General features: G+C 39.2%; 1 protein-coding gene and 1 pseudogene across 4 annotated transcripts in view; one reads left to right on the top strand and one right to left on the bottom strand.

Moving 5' to 3' along the window:
- Positions 1-17,101, top strand: part of ZRANB3 (zinc finger RANBP2-type containing 3) — a 368,725-nt gene that overhangs the window by 94,110 nt on the left and 257,514 nt on the right. The gene's annotated exons all lie outside the window — the stretch shown is intronic.
- On the bottom strand, positions 12,427-13,791 carry LOC128589913 (ras-related protein Rab-5A-like; annotated as a pseudogene). The gene is made up of 2 exons (XR_008381158.1): positions 13,245-13,791; positions 12,427-12,959 (listed from the first exon to the last, which is right to left on the bottom strand). The product of XR_008381158.1 is annotated as a ras-related protein Rab-5A-like (transcript).

Raw genomic sequence — 17,101 nt, 5'->3', positions numbered from 1 at the left:
CCTGATTCTTTTGTATGGCTGGTAATTTTTTATTGGATGACAGCATTATGTAGTTTTTCTTTTCTTTTTTTTGAGACAGAGTGTCACTATGTCGCCCTCAGTAGAGTGCTATGGTGTCATAGCTTACAGCAACCTCAAAGTCTTGGGCTTAAGCAATTCTCTTGCCTCAGCCTCCCAACTAGCTGAGACTGCAGGTGACTGCCACAACACCCAGCTATTTTTTTTGTTGTAGTTGTCATTGTTATTTTTAAGAGACCCAGGCCAGGTTCAAACCCGCTAGACCCGGTGTGCGTGGGCGGCACCCTAACCACTTAGCAAAAGGGCGCCGAGCCCATTATATAGTTTTTCATGTTGATGAGGGATATTTTTATATTCTTAGGAATATTGTTGAGCTTAGTTATAGGACACAGCTGGTTTACTTATAAATGGTTTAATCCTTTTGCTTCTTGCTTTTTAAGTTGTATCAAGTACGATCAAAGCATTATTTAGCCTAAAGGTCATTTTGCCCTGATGTTTAAAAATCACAACCCTTCTGAGTACCCAGTATACTGTGAATTATGAGTAGGAACAATTTCTGGCTAGAAATCTTTTCTCAGATCTTGTGATTCTGTTTGTGTACTTGAGTAGTTCGTTCACTGGCATGCACTGGTCAGTACTTTGCTAATGACTCAAAGCTCTCTTTGCATCTAGAGCTCTTTGGCAGTCTCTGGGCAGCTCACTTCCTCTTCAGTACTCTGCCCTGTGAAATTTAATTATCTTGGCCTTCCTAGATTCTCAGCTCCATCTCCTCAATTCAGGGAAATGGTGGAGATTACCAGTCTCCACTTGGGTTCCCCCGGAAGCTCTCCCTAGACATAAGCTTTGGCTATCATAAGGCTCACATCTTTTGAGTTCTTTCATTGCCTGGTGTCCAGTGTCTTAAATACCATTGTTTAATATATTTTGCACTTTTTTTTTTGAGACAGAGTCTCACTATGTTGCCCTTGGTAGAGTGCCGTGGCATCATCGCTCACCGCAACCTCAAACTCGTAGGCTTAAGCAATCCTCTTGCCTCAGCCTCCCAAGTAGCTGGGGGCTACAGGTGCCCACCACAATGCCTGGCTATTTTTAGAGACAGCATCTCACACTAGCTTAGGCTGGTCTCAAACTCCTGAACTCAGGCCCTCCACCCACCTCAGCCTCTCGGAGTGCTAGGATTACAGGCATGAGCCACCAAGCCGGGCCTATTATCTTTAATGTTAGGGTTTTGGCTGGGTTCACTCTGGGTTTCTTGTGTAGTGGCATTAAGATAGTGGCAGGGACTATAGTAATCTCAAAGGCGTTCTTACTTAACATGTCTCTGAGTTGATTCTGGCTCTTGGGTGGCATTTCAGCTGGAGCTACAAACCTCCTGATGTGGTCTCTTCATTTTCTCATAGTATGGTTAATGAATTTGAGAACAAGCATCCCAGAGGATTAGGTACAAGGATTATGTTTTATGACAACTGTTGCTATTTTTACCCTATTGACTTCCTTGGAGCCTGGCTCAAGTAGAGGAGGTTGGCATGACAAATAAAGATTCTCACACTCAGCTATTGTCAGGGCAATAACTGATGAGGCTCAGAAAGGCAAGCACTTTGACCAGCATAAAAATGCACCAAGAGAATGCCACCTTGTCTGAAATCTCACCAGGCTTTTTACGTGTTTTCAACCATCATTTACAATATAGCACTAGCTGATTTATCGTAATTATTTAGGAGTCAAGGAAACTATGTCCCCACATATGACATATGGGTGTAAGACCTAAGGGGAATAATGTATAGGGGAGTGGACAAAGGAGTCTGGGTTAGAATTAACTTTTAAAGGAAACATATATTGTAGAAAAGAGGAGATGTTACCCTGTAATCTATACTGCTGATCCATTCCATCTGGCTCAAAGAGCTGCTTTCTAATCTAGTCTTTTAACTTGTTCAAAATGGGTTAAGCGTTTCATTCTTGTGGCTGTGTTCATCTTTCAAGATAGGGAGCCAGGCTCTTGCCATTTGAACTTCTCACAAATGCTTCACTGCTATTTTTTCTTTATATTTTTTCTAGCCTGTCCTCAAAGACAACCTCAGAAATCACCTAATATTACTTTGACTGCAGCCATTGTAATCTTAAAAGGAGGGAACATAGACCCCTCTCTTCATGGGATGAGAGTCCATGTCAATTGGCAAAAAGAACATGTGTAATGGCAGAATTATTTCCACTAATTTTAGACAGTACACTCTGTCAGTTAGCTATTGTTCATGTGCAATTTTACATATATACAAACATTTTGGTTCTTCCCTCCTTATAAAGTTTTCCATGTGCTTTTCTAAACTCTTTGTGCATATCTAAAGTACCATGAGTCCAGTGGGTGGTGTTAGCATTCTTGTAGCTTCCAGTTAAGCCATTAGTTCTTTATCAGAGTGCAAAAAGTCCACCTTTTGAAGCTAATATATAAATTCCTTTTTATTGTTATCAGTTAAGAACCCTTTGTCCACTCACGTCTTTATGGAGACATTAGCAATTGGCATAAGGTCTTCAGTTCAATTTCTTATTTGTGTTTTGTACCTGATTGTTATAGTGTGTGTTGTAAAGTGAATGTCTTACCCGTTTCCCTGATGTTCAAGTAAAACATCTTTTTTTTGGAGCAGAGGACAAAGTGTCACTCTGTTGCCAGGGCTAGAGTGCAGTAGTGTCATCATAGTTCACTGCAACCTCCAACTTGGCTTAAGCCATCCTGCTTCAGCCTCTTGAGTATCTGGGATTAAAGGCATGCATCACCAAGCCTGGCTTTTTTTGTGTATAGAGACAAGGTCTTGCTGTTGCCCAGGCTGGTCTTGAACTCCCACCTTCAAGGGTTCCTCCCACCTCTCCCTCTCAGAGTGCTAGGATTACTGGTGTGAGCCACCATTGCCATCCTTAAAATATCATTTATTGGTTTTCAACAAGACTAAATTGCAGATTTATGTGGTTGAAATTTCTTCATAATACGAAGTTTTTAATAGTAAATGGCTGTTCAGAGAGAGGTCAGCATTTTCTTGATGTCAAGAATTAATTGGCAGCAATAATTTTCATTCAAATTGGTGTGCAGCTGAGAGCTCAGGAATTCTTTGTTAAAAAAGGAAAATTCCGGGCAGTGCCTGTGGCTCAAAGGGGTAGGGCGCCGGCCCCATATGCCGGAGTTGGCGGGTTCAAACCCAGGCCCAGCCAAAAACTGCAAAAAAATTAAAAAAAAAATGGAAAATGCCAGTTTCAGAATCATGATGCCTAGTTCTTATCTAATTAGTCTATTTGTATACTTTAATCTCTTTTAATCTTGCTGAAACCCAGTAGACCTGGAGAGTTGGTCAGTAATAGAACTCTAAAATATTAATATAAATATATTAAAGTAGTTCATCTATTTTCTTTTAGTTAGCATATTGATTTGTGGTGTCAGGTTTGTTTCCTTCCCAGGTGGCAAACATATACCAACCCCCTTCCTTTGTATAATACTGTAGAGTTTCCAAAAGTGCTTTAACTAAATGGGCTTTCTAGTTGAATACATTTAAGTACAACAAAAGGAATATGGCTTCTGGAATAAAACAACAGAATAAATAACCACTATCATCTCCCTTTTTTCCCTCCCAACATCACATTAAAACATCATTAATGTTATTTAAAAACCCTATAATAATGAAAAGAGTTTGAAAAGGTGCAACAAAAATCTTTCTAGAGGATTGCAGACACCTGAAATAGAAGTTCCAGCTTAGAGTATGAAATAGGAGAGGACTTAGTAGATGTTAGAACTGATTTTTTTTTACATACCCAACAGCAGAAAGGATAAAACACAACATATTACCTACAATTTTAAGTCCTTTGTTCTTAGTAAAAGTGAACCACCAGTGATCACCTATCAGTCAAATGAACATCTTGAAAAAAAAAAATGATTCAGGGAACAGAAGATAATTTTAAAAAAATACTATAAAAAACATAGAGAAACAAAGAGTATATTGAGAAAGGCACAGCGTTTATAAAATGAATAATGGCTATGAAAAATGAGCAGGCTGAGAATAAATGAGAGCTCTTACAAATCAAAAGTATTATTCTTGAAATTTTTATAAAGAGGTGAAATATAAAGGCAAGGAATCCCAAAAGACAGAAAATATAAAACATAAAAGACTAATCAATCCAAGAAGAGGCACTAAGAGGCACTTCATAAAGAGAAAACAAATCAACAAGACAAGGAAGTTGGCACTTACTTCCCTGTTCTTAGTTCCTCTGCAAATTCCTTGTCACGAGCCTTCTTCATAATGATAGAGTATCCCAGAGCATATAGTCCTTTGGACAGTTTTTCTTTTCTTGTCTTTTTTCTTTTTTCTTTTCTCTCTTCTCTTCTTTTGTTTTCTTTTATTTTTTCTTTTCATGTTTCCCTAAGGGGAGATTTCATTATGTCTCGACATTTTAAATGTTATCTATATGCCTATGGCCCCCAAATTTGTAATTCTAGGCTAGTATCTGCAGACCTCTATATTGGACTGCCAATTTGACATCCCACTTAGATGTCTAATAGATTTTTCAAACTTAATAAGACTGAAACCTAATTTAACATATTTGTTGCCAGAAATTAGCTTCTGTGACAGTCAGTCCAGTTTCAGTTACTGTTGTCTTCATTCTTTTATTTTCTCAGCCTTGATCTGATTCTTGACTCCTTCCTTTCAAACTCTAGGTCTGTACCATCAGAATATCTTGTCAAATTTGATCTTTGATCCACCCTCCGTGATACACCTGATTTCAAGCCACCATTATCTGTACCCTAGATTATTAAGTAGGCTTCTAACTATTCTCTTCTTAACTCTCCTCTCCTCCTATAATCTGCTCTAATAAAGTAGTCAGAGCAATTCTGTTAAACATTAGTGAGATCATGTTACTCTGTCCCATCTCACTGAGTAAAAGCCAAAAGTCCTTAATGTCATTCACTGGATCCTGCAGGACATCACTCCGCATAACTTTTCTGACCTCATCATCTCCTAATCCTTACTCAGAACACTTTGCTGCACCAGACCTCCAGACATGGATCTGTCAACCAAGCCTTTTTACTTATTTTCCTTTAACCTAGTGTGATCTCCCACTGCCACCCTTATCTTCATGCCTACCTTCTTCACTTGCTTCAGGTCTTTATCCAAAATTTACTTTCTCTGGGAGAGTTTTCTTGGCCACTCTATCTAAATTTGTGCTCCTTCTTTACCAACATTTTATATTCTGTTTTCTTGCTTTATTTTTTAACCCTAGCATTTCCTACTGCATTAATAGTATTTAAATATAAATGTATTCAATGTTCATTTAATTATTTTGTTTGCTGTCTGTGCTTCTCACTAAAATTTTAGCCCCATGAAAGCAGGAGTTTTGTTCTTTTCGTATATTACTAAAACAGTGCCTAACACATGTAGAATATTTTTAGCGACAAGTGATGAAAAACATGAATTTCCAGATTAAAAGGTCTCTGTCAGTATCAGGTAGAATAAAAGAACAACATTCTTATTAAATTTTAAAATATTAAAGTTATAAAGAAGATTTCAAAAAGTGTCTAGAGAAAATAAATAGAAGACTACAAATAAGCAACTATGGATACTATAAGACAGTGGAGCACAGATGCTAGAAGACAGTGGGACAATTTCATCAAAATTTTGAAGGCAAATGTCTATTAACCTAGAATTCCAAAGTCTGAACTCAAAATAGTCATTGTTACATGTGAAAATGTGTGAAGATAAATGATGAGATGAATAGAGTTTACTTTTAAGATAGTTGAGTTTGTTTAGCAAAACCAAGTGAAGGGGCGGCTCCTGTGGCTCAGTGAGTAGGGTGCCGGCCCCATATACCAAGGGTGGTAGGTTCAAACCTGGCCCCACCTAAAACTGCAACAACAAAAAAAATAGCCGGGCATTGTGGCACCTGTAGTCCCAGCTAGTCAGGAGGCTGAGGCAAGAGAATTGCCTAAGCCCAAGAGCTGGAGGTTGCTGTGAGCTGTGACACTACAGCACTCTACCGAGGGCGATAAAGTGAGACTCTTTCTAAAAAAAAAAGAAACCAAGAGAGGAAGGTTTAGGATACAACAAACCACAAACTGACCCAGAAATCCAATTAGTACAACCCAATGACATCTGTGCAACATGTAAGAAAAGCAATCAGACCATATGAAAGTGGAAATTCTGTTGTGTCCAAGAAGACTCTAATAAATATTTGTTAATGGGTTAGTAAGAGGCGGGATAATATTGGACTATGATAAAATAGACTTTTTTTTTTTTTTGGTAGAGACAGAGTCTCACTTGTCGCCCTTGGTAGAGTGCTGTGGCACCACAGCTTGCAGCAATCTCTAACTCCTGGGCTTAGGCAATTCTTTTGCCTCAGCCTCCCGAGTAGCTGGGACTACAGGTGCCTGCCGCAACACCCAGCTATTTTTTTGTTGCTGCTTGGCCGGGGCCAGGTTTGAACCTGTCACCCTTGGTATATGGGGCCGGCGCCCTTCCCACTGAGCCACAGGCACTGCCCCAAATAGACATTTTTTAGCTAAAGAAAGGCAGAAAGTTCAGGAAAACAACATAAGAAATTTACTGTTCAAATATTAGGTGAACTAAAAGGGTAATATGATTTTGAGAAATTAATGGAGTATAAGACGACTTCTGACCTTGATGTAGAATGGTAGAAGAAATGTAACCTGAGAGCACAACTTGGTTCTGCTCTAACAGTATGTAAACCCTAAAGCTGTATGTGCTGATTTATTTATTATTCATTTTATTTATTTTTTGTGTTTCATTTATTATTATTTTTTCAATTAGCTTTATCTCCAAAGTCTAGAAGCCCTAATTATGGTTATAGAATATAACCTAAATTTCATCAGCCTGAAAAATGTTTCTCAGAAGTAGATGCAGTACTCCGTTTGAGAAATTCAGTTAAAAGAAAAAAAAGTAGATATGATAGAAGTTGGGAGGGATAGGCATGGTTGTTATTACTAAAATCTTCATTTGGTGTAGTAGCTCTCAAACTTTGTTGCATATTAAAATCACCTGGAAGCTTTCAAAATCTTGATACCTAAACTTCATCATAAAGTTAAATCAAAATCTTTGGTGTGAAGGGATATTTATTAATCTGTTTTAAGTATACTAGGTGATTCCAGTGTGTAGTCAAATTGGAGAACTAGTCATCAAAAGTTCAAAAAACTAGCACTAGATGCTTAAATATATTCTCTAAAATTAGGAATGTGATGACTGGTAGAATCATTCTTATAACTATAATCCTTGAGAAAAAGGAGGAGGAGGTAAGGTAGGAGGGTGCTGAAAGTGAGCCAGATTTTTTTAATGGAAAGCCAAATCTTCTTTCTGACAGATATGGTGACTAATCAAGATTCTTCATTTAGTTTCAAAGTTACTGTTAGTCATTTTATTTTACTTGCAAAGAGGAAATATCTCTTTAGTCATGTTCCTAATTTTATGAGAGTCTGTACCATCTTTTTATATAGATTGAGTTAGAGCTTGATCAATGAGGTCATTATGAATAAATTATTATCTGGATGTTAAAATCAACTTCTGTAGGAAACACAGTTGACATTTATTAATGAATAGGTAAAAATAAAAGTTATTTTAAACAAATACAGTTTCCTCTGGCAAACATTTTAGTATGCTAATAATCCTTGGAACTATCAAAATAAAACTTTTAGTATTTCAGTGCTTATAGAATTTTCTCTTTCCTTTTGACTTTGGCCAATTTAATTACAATGTATCTAGGAGATACTTTCTTTCAACTGAGTCACCCTGGAGTTCTGTAACTACCTAGTATCTGTGTCTCCCTCAATACTTAGGAAATTCCCCACAATGATGTAAAAGCTTCCATGCTTTTAGGAATCTCTTCTTCTCCTTCAGGAATACCTATGATTCCTATGCTTGTATGCTTTATGTGGTGCCTTATCTCTTGAAGAGTTTTCCCTGTTTTTGTTTTCTTCTTTTCTGCCTCTTTAAATGATGGGGTTAGTTCAAAAGTCTTATCTTAAAAGGTCTAAGATCTCTCTGTTCTACTCTGTTGCTATGAGTCTCTACTGTTTTGAAGCTCTTTGACTACCTCCTTCAATTCCACAAACTTCATTATATTCTAAGTATGTTCATATCCTTGGAGACTTTGTCTTTATTTTTGTTGATTTCCTAAGATTTTTTTAAACTTATTTTTCCATCTTTTCTTCAATTCCATTCATCTTGTTTGCCATCCACAGTCTGAATTCTATTTTTGTCATTTTGACAGTTCTTTTATGACTGGCTTTTTTTAGCTGTATCTCCATTGAAACTCTTGGGGAAGTTGAAAAATCAATAAGAAAAGAACAAACAACCCAATTAATCACTGGAAAACAGAAATGAACAGAACCTTCTCCCAAGAAGACCAAGGAATGGCCAACAAACACATGAAAAAATGCTCATCATCCCTAACCACCAGAGAAATGCAAATCATAACCAACTTAAAATACTACCTAACCCCACTGAGAATAGCCCAAATCACAAAGTCCCAAAGCTGCAGGTGCTGCATGGGTGTGGAGACAAGGGTACACTTATGCAGTGTTGTTGCAAACTAATATAGCATTTTAGGAGAGAAGTATGGAGAATCCTCAAAGAGCTAAAAGTAGATTTCTGCTTAATCCTAAAATCCCACTACTAGGTATTACCCAGAAGAGAAAAAATCATTTTGCCATAAGGTCCTTTGCACTCAAAAAAAAAGAAAAAAATTTTTTTTTCTTTTTTTTTGAGATAGAGCCTCAAGCTATTGCCCTGGTTAGAGTGCAATGGCGTCACAGCTCACAGCAACCTCCAACTCATGGGCTTAAGTGATTTTCTTGCCTCAGCCTCCTGAGTAGCTGGGACTACAGGCTCCTGCCACATTGCCCGGCTATATTTTGGTTGTAGTTGTCATTGTTTGGCAGGCCTGGGCTGGATTTGAACCTGCCAGCTCTGGTGTATGTGGCTGACGCCTTAGCTGCTTGAGCTACAGGTGCTGAGCCTGCACTCAAATGTTATAACATTTGAGTTATAATTCAAGGACTTATAATTGAGGACTTAATTCACAATTGCAAAGACTTGGGAATAACCCAAGAGCCCATCAAACCATGAATGGATTAATAAACTATAATATAGGCTCGGCGCCCATAGCTCAGTGGTTAGGGCACTGGCCACATATGTCAGGGCTGGTGGGTTCGAACCTGGCCCAGGCCTGCTAAAACAACAATGACTTCAACAATAACAACAACAACAAAAATAGCTGGGTGTTGTGGTGGGCGCCTGTAGTCCCAGCTCCTTGGGAGGCTGAGGAAAGAGCATAGCTTGAGCCCAAGAGTTTGAGGTTGCTGTGAGCTGTGACACTACAGCACTCTATCAAGGGTGACATAGTGAGACTCTGTCTCAATAAGTAAATAAATAAATAAACTGTAGTATATGTGTACCATGGAATACTATTCAGCCATAAAAAGATGGTGACTTTACATTTTTCTATTGGACTTAAAGAACAGTCTTCTTAGTAAAATATCCCAAGATTGGAAAAGCAATCATTCTAAGTACTCATTACTAATTTTTTTTGAAACGAGTAGATGAACAACTATAGGCCCACATGAAAGAAAAATACAATTAAATTCAAGAAGTGGGAAGAACAGGAAGGGGCTCAGTAAGCTCCTGCCTAATGGGTACAATGTAGGGGTATATGGCACATCTCCTGGGTGAAGAGCTGAAACACAACTTGGACTTTTCCTAACAAATGCAAACAGTGTAACCTTATATTATTCCAAATTTTTAAAAAAAGTAAAAATTATGGCCATGAACTATATTGATTAAAAAATTACTGGGCATGAAAGTATTGTTCCCCATATTAGGATTCTTTGGAAAGTAGAACCAACAGGATATGTGGAGATACATAGAAGGAGATTCATTATGAGAGATTGGTTCATGCAGTTATGAAGGCTGAGAATTCCCAATATCTGTCATCTTCAGGCTGGAGGCCCAGGGAAGCTGATGGTGTAATTCAGTCCAAGTCTGAAGGCATAACCCCGGAACATAGATGTCTCAGGGCAGAAGACATTCAGCTCAAGAGAAAATATGCCCTTCTTCTACCTTTTTGTTTTGTTCAGGCTTTCTATAGTTTGGATGGTGCCCATCCATATTGATGAGGTCTTATCTTTACTCAGTTGAATGATTGAATTGGTGCTTCTGGAAGCACCCTCACAGATAACCAGAAATAATGTTTTACCAGCTATCAGGGCATCTCTTAGCCTAACCAAGTTGGCACATTAACTATCCCATTCTCTTATATTTTGTAATAATAGTATGTTTTTTGTGAGCATCATAATTACAAAATCTGTAAGTTAGGATGTAGTTATTATGTATGAAAAAATAATTCTAAACTTTAAAACCACCTTTTTAGGAAGTTTCTTACTGATTTTTATTTATTTATTTATTTTTTGAGGAGCCAAGTGATTGATTTTGTGTTCTTTTTTCTTACTGATTTTTTTTTTTTTTTTTTTTGAGACAGAGCCTCAAGGTGTAGCCCTGGATACAGTGCTGTAACATTACTGCTCACAGCAACCTCCAACACCTGGGCTTAAGCAATTTTCTTGCCTCAGCCTCCCAAGTAGCTGGGACCACAGGCGCCTGCCACAAGGCCCGGCTATTTTTTTTGGTTGCAGCCATCATTGTTGTTTGGTGAACCCAGGCTGGATTCGAACTCGCCAGCTCAGGTGTATGTGGCTGGTGCCTTAGCTGCTTGAGCCACAGGCGCCGAGCCATTCTTACTGATTTTTTTTTTTTTTTTTTGCTTTTTATACCACTTTATTCCAACCTGAGCACCTTAATATAAAACTAAACACTGGTGAACCGTTTTCCTTACTAAGTCTACATTATTGTAAATGTACAAGTTCTCTTAGCAATCCAACACTTAAATAGATTAAATCATCTCTGACACATGGTAGATTTCATATAATGAAAATACCTAAAATAATTAGTGCAATATACTGAACTGATTGAAATAAAATGAACTTTGGAAACCAAGGTTGCAAGATTGTTACTAACATACTGCAATACTTATGTTACAAATTACGGGTACATTGTTTATTATAGTTCTAACCATGTAAGAACTGAAGCCCCTTCTGTCCAAAGAGGGAAAGAATTAGCTGTTTTAATTTAGTAACTGTACATTTTATATACTTTTAAGCAACTCTTAAATATTACAGAAAAGTAAAACATATATGGAGACTACAATAGAGTACCCTATTTACAGTACAGTTGAAGATGGAATTTAAAATAATCAGGTTTGAATATACATAATTGTTAGTGCATTGACTAAATTATGTCAAAAGGGAACCAAAGCTCCCTCCCTGCCCCCAAACAACAAAACCTATGTAATGGCCCGCAGTGATTACATAGAAATCACAGATACCTGGTTTGTTTCATTTTTGTTGAAGAGCTCACACATGTGAAGGGGAACACTACCCATTAAGATGCATTTATCACGGAGGCGGCACCTCTAGCTCAGCAAGTAGGGCGCCGGCCCCATATACCGAGGGTGGTGGGTTCAAACCCAGCCCCGGCCAAACTGCAACAACAACAAAAAGATGCATTTATCAGTTTTCATATCTCTAAGATGGGGTTACATTTGACTTTTATACCCCAGTTAAAAAAATGGCAAGACTGGCTATTATTTTAGATGCCCTAATGTTCATTTTTTCCCTCAGGAGATGGGGACAGTTTTAGTGTGGTTAATTTAGTAAAATATAGAATGTACACCTAAAATACCAGGAGAAATTATGATTTGCCTGAATACTGTAGCTAAGCATAAATATCTTTAGAATCTGGTTCTAAAAAATAAACTTTTAAAAATCTCAAATTAATAAGTTGCATATCTTTTTCTTTCTTTTTTTTTTTTTTGTAGAGACAGAGTTTCACTTTATGGCCCTAGGTAGAGTGCCATGGCATCACACAGCTCACTGCAACCTCCAACTCCTGGGCTTAAGCAATTCTCTTGCCTCAGCCTCCCAAGCAGCTGGGACTACAGGTGCCCGCCACAACACCTGGCTATTTTTTTGTTGCAGTTTGGCCGGGGCCGGGTTTGAACCCGCCACCCTCGGTATATGGGGTCCGGCACCCTACCAACTGAGCCACAGGTGCTGCCCAAGTTGCATATCTTTTTCATAGGTAACTACTTTACCAATGTGGAGAAACTGGCTGGGTAATCATTTGTCCATATCCCTAGTGATGAGGAATGATTCCCCCAACTTTCCAATGAAACAAGTGTACATACAGTTCTCATTTTCCCTTTCTATTGCTGAAATATTAGTCAGAGGGACATATGCATGTTACTAAAAATTAAGTTCAAAACACTTAAAATAATTCTGTTAGGAACTTGACTCTTGTAAGTCTCTTCTTTTTGGAAGTCATACTGGGCTTGTTAAATGCTCCAATTCCACTGTTATTAACATTCAGAAAGCAGAAGAAAATCCCAGCTAGTTCAAACTGGAGATGTAGTTACTACAACACTGACTCCTGGTTGGTTGTGTGGGTTCAGTAAGATCTACTCTTCCTCTGGCAGAATTCGCTTCTGGATTCTGTGGTTCATTCTTTGGCAACTTTTTAGCTATTGCCATGACTATTTCGTTCACATTCATTGATGTTTTGGCAGATGTCTCCATGAATAACAAACTGTTATCATCTGCATAGGATTGTGCTTCCTGGAAATCTACAGCTCTTTTATTTGCTAGGTCAGCCTTGTTTCCTGATAAAGCTATTACAATGTTAGGACTTGCTTGTCTCTGAAGCTCTTTAACCCAATTTTTTGCTCTTGCAAAGGACTCCTCGTTTGTGATATCATATACAACTATGGCTGCTTGTGCTCCTCTGTAGTACATTGGTGCTAGGCTATGGTATCGTTCTTGACCAGCTGTATCCCATATTTCAAATTTTTTTTTTTTTTTTTTTTTTGTAGAGACAGAGTCTCACTGTACCGCCCTCGGGTAGAGTGCTGTGGCGTCACACGGCTCACAGCAACCTCTAACTCTTGGGCTTATGCGATTCTCTTGCCTCAGCCTCCTGAGCAGCTGGGGCTACAGGTGCCTGCCACAACGCCCGGCTATTTTTTTTTTTGTTGTTGCAGTTTGGCCGGGGCTGGGTTTGAACCTGCCACCCTCGGCATATGGGGCTGGTGCCCTACTCACTGAGCCACAGGCGCCGCCCCATATTTCAAATTTTACTGTAGTATCATCAAGACACACAGCTTGGGTTAGAAAAGCAGCCCCAAGGGTACTTTCTTGAAATTCATGAAATTGGCCTTTCACAAAACGAAGCACTAGGCATGATTTACCAACAGCAGACTCTCCGAGAAGTACTGGCATATTTTATTTCCAGTATTCGGTCCATTGGGTCTTGTTGCACCTCGATTAGCCATGTCGAAATTTGAAATAAGTCCTTAATTTCAGATTCTTAAATAATCTTCCAGGATGCTAGGGGTCAATTTTTTTCTTTCTGGAGGTAAAGAAATCTGAGGCCGCAGCAAACTGAGTTGCGGAGCTGAAGCTTGCTGACAGCAAGGCCCAGCGTGGGGGCCTGAAAGCCTGGAGTCAGTCTGTTGCGGTGGCAGCGGAGGCGTCTCCTCCTCGCCGTTCCCCTCACACTGGACCGTGCGGGGTTCGTGCGGTGGTGCCGCCCCTGTCGGGATCCGTCTCCGCCTCCTGCCACTCTGCCTTCCTCTTATCTCCTCCTCCGCTGCCGCCCGCGCTCGAGTTCCAACTAATTCTTCCTCCTCCTCTCTCCTCTGCCTCTTCCCCTCAGGCTAGCTCCAGGCTTCACGAACCAAAACACAAACACTGGAGTACCAGCGCGGGAGCCACTTCCCCTTACTGATTTTTTAAGTAAACTTTTTACTAAAGTATTAATAAAACACCCACATAGGAAGTGCCCTGAACTTAAGTGAACAGCTCTGTGAATTTTTTACAAAGGGAGCACTCCTGTATGGCCAGCATGTAGACTGACAAATGTATCTTGCCCAAACTCAGAAAGTTTAGGGTGTGCACCCTCCAGTCAGTATTCCCTACTCTACCAACTACTATTCTCAATTTGAACATCATTGGATAGTTTTTTCTTTTTCTTTTCTGAGCATTATACCAAATAGAATCATATGTTATGCACTCATTTGTGTTTGGCTTCCTTCACTGACATTATGTTAGTGAAATGTATCCTGCCAAGTTGTGTAGTTGTAGATTGTTCGTTCTCATTGCAGTATAAAATTCTGTTTTGGTTAGGGTTTTTTGTTTTTTTATTTTGAGGCAAGAGTCTCACTCCGGTGCTCTGGTTAGAGTGCTGTGGCATCATACCTCACAGAAACCTCAAACTCCTGGACTCAAGTGATCCTCTTGCCTCAGCTTCCCAAGTAGCTGGGACTATAGCTGCCCACCACAGCACCAGGCTAATTTTAGTATTTTTAGTGGAGATGGGGTCTCGCTCTTGTTCAGGCTGGTCTTAAACTCCTGAGCTCAATCAATCCACCCACCTCAACCTCCCAGAGTGTTAGGATTACAGGCCTTAGCCACTGCACCTGGCTTTTTTTGTTTGTTTGTTTTTCTAGACAGTTTCTTGCTCTGTTGCCTAGTAGAATTCTATTTTAAGAATATGCCACAATTGGGCAGCTGCTGTGGCTCAGTAGGTAGGGTGCCAGCCCCATATACCAAGGGTGGTGGGTTCAAACCTGGCCCCAGCCAAACTGCAACAAAAAAATAGCTAGGTGTTGTGGTGGGCACCTGTAGCCTCAGCTACTTGGGAGGCTGAGGCAAGAGAATCACCTAAGCCCAGGAGTTGGAGGCTGCTGTGAGCTGTGATGCCACGGTACTCTACCAATGGCGATAAAGTGAGACTCTGTCTCAAAAAAAATGCCACAATTTATTTATCCATTCTAGTGTTGAAGAACATTTGTGTTGTTTAGTCTATTATGAATAATACTGTTATGAAAATTGTATGCATACATTTTCTGTTAGTGCATTTGCCTAAGACTTAGGTTTAAGGAGCTATTGCCAAGGAAAATACACATAATCAGATATTAAGTGGTGATGTAAATAAGTAAGAAATTAGGTTTTTTTTTTTTTTTTTTTTTTTTTTTGGCCGGGGCTGGGTTTGAACCCGCCACCTCCGGCATACGGGACCGGCGCCCTACCCGCTGAGCCACAGGCGCCGCCCTGAGAAATTAGGTTTTCATTTACAAAAATCCCATGTGTCGTTTGATTTTAAGAATGCATTTAATTTGTGGTTTTCTTATTCAGCTTCTTTATGGATACTGAGGCTTGTGTTAATTTATATTCTACCATCTAAACTGATTGATCTGTGAAGTTACACTTTATATTCAGGGGCAAAACAATTGATGATAGTAAATCTAGATTTATAAAAATTAACTTCTGTTGTCTCAGGTTTGATTGCAGGTAGATGGTGATAATGGAAGTATAAAGAGTAACAGGCTTTGACTTTGATACTTGAACTATAAGGAAACTCTGTTCCCTTAAATATTCACTGTTGGCCCTATGTTTCCAGATGTGCCATTGTAATTGATCAACATTTTACCTCGTGGAGTATGTTCGTGCTCCAATGCTTTAGGACATGCAGTCTAATTGTCTCTATTGTTAGATCCTAGTTCTGTCCTAATTTACACCTGCAGCCTTTGTATGTATGTATTACATTTTGCTTATCCATTCATCTGTCTATGGACACTTGAGTTTAGATATTATGAATAATGCTGTTACGAACACGGGTATACAAATGTCTCAAGACTTTACATTCACTTTTTTTTTTTAGTATATATACAGAAGTAGAATTGGTGATTCATATAGTAATTTTATTTTTAATTTTTTGAGGAACTGCCATACTGTTTTCCATAGCAGCTGTACCATTTTTCATTCCCACTAACAGTACACAGGTTCCAATTTCTCCTCATCCTCACCAACACATTATTATCTGATTTTTGGTAGTAACCATACTAATGGGTGCCAAGTGATATCTGGTTATCTTGTTACTTTTTTAATTCTCAAGGCAAGAAGACTATCTCATATTAAAAATTACTTGTGTACGTAGAACATAATTGACTTTTATAAATTCAATAATTTATTTTGACAGCTTTATCTCTAGTACAGGAATGATTTATTTATTTATTTATTATTTTTAGAGACAGAGTCTCACTTTGTAACCCTCAGTAGAGTGCTGTGGCGTCACAGCTCACAGCACCTCCAGCTCTTGGGCTTAGGTGATTCTCTTGCCTCAGCCTCCTGAATAGCTGGGACTATAGGGGCCTGCCACAACGCCCGGCTATTTTTTTGTTGCAGGTGGGCCTGGGCCGGGTTTCAACCCACCACTCTCGGTATGTGGGGCTGGCATCCTACTCACTGAGCCACAGGTGCCGCCCATTTTATTTATTTATTTTTTTGAGACAGAGTCTCACTATGACGCCCTTAGTAGAGTGCCACAGCATCACAGCTCACAACCTTCTCAAACACTTGGGCTTAAGCAATTCTCTTGCCTCAGCCTCCCAAGTAGCTGCAACTACAGGTGCCTGCCACAACACCTGGCTATTTTATTTTTGTTGTTGTAGTTGTCATTTAGCAGGCCCGGGCTGGGTTTGAACCCACCAGCCTCAGTGTAGGTGGTCGGCGCCCTACCCACTGAGCTACGGGCACCAAGCCTGATTTATTTATTTAAATCCTTTTTAAAGATAGGTTTATAGGGTGGTGGGTTTGAACCCCGTCTGAGCCAGCTAAACATCAATTGACAAATGCAACAGAAAAATAGCCAGGCGTTGTGGTGGGTGCCTGTACTCCCAGCTACTTGGGAGGCTGAGGTAAGGGAATCGCTTAAAGCCCAAAATTGTTTGAGGTTGCTGTGAGCTGTGGCGTCATAGTACTCTACAGAGGGTGACATAGTGAGACTCTGTCTCAAAAAAAAAAAAAAAAAAAGATAGGTTTATAGAGGTATAATTTATATGCAGTGAAATTCACTGTTTCTAATTGTACCACTTGATGCGTTTTGACAAATTGATACAATTGTGTCACCACCATCAAAATCAAGATAAGAAG

This window comes from Nycticebus coucang, chromosome 7 (genome assembly GCF_027406575.1).
Source record: "Nycticebus coucang isolate mNycCou1 chromosome 7, mNycCou1.pri, whole genome shotgun sequence".
NCBI lineage: Eukaryota > Metazoa > Chordata > Mammalia > Primates > Lorisidae > Nycticebus > Nycticebus coucang.
Note: the sequence above shows the minus strand (reverse complement) of the source record. Positions and strands in the feature narration are given on the sequence as shown.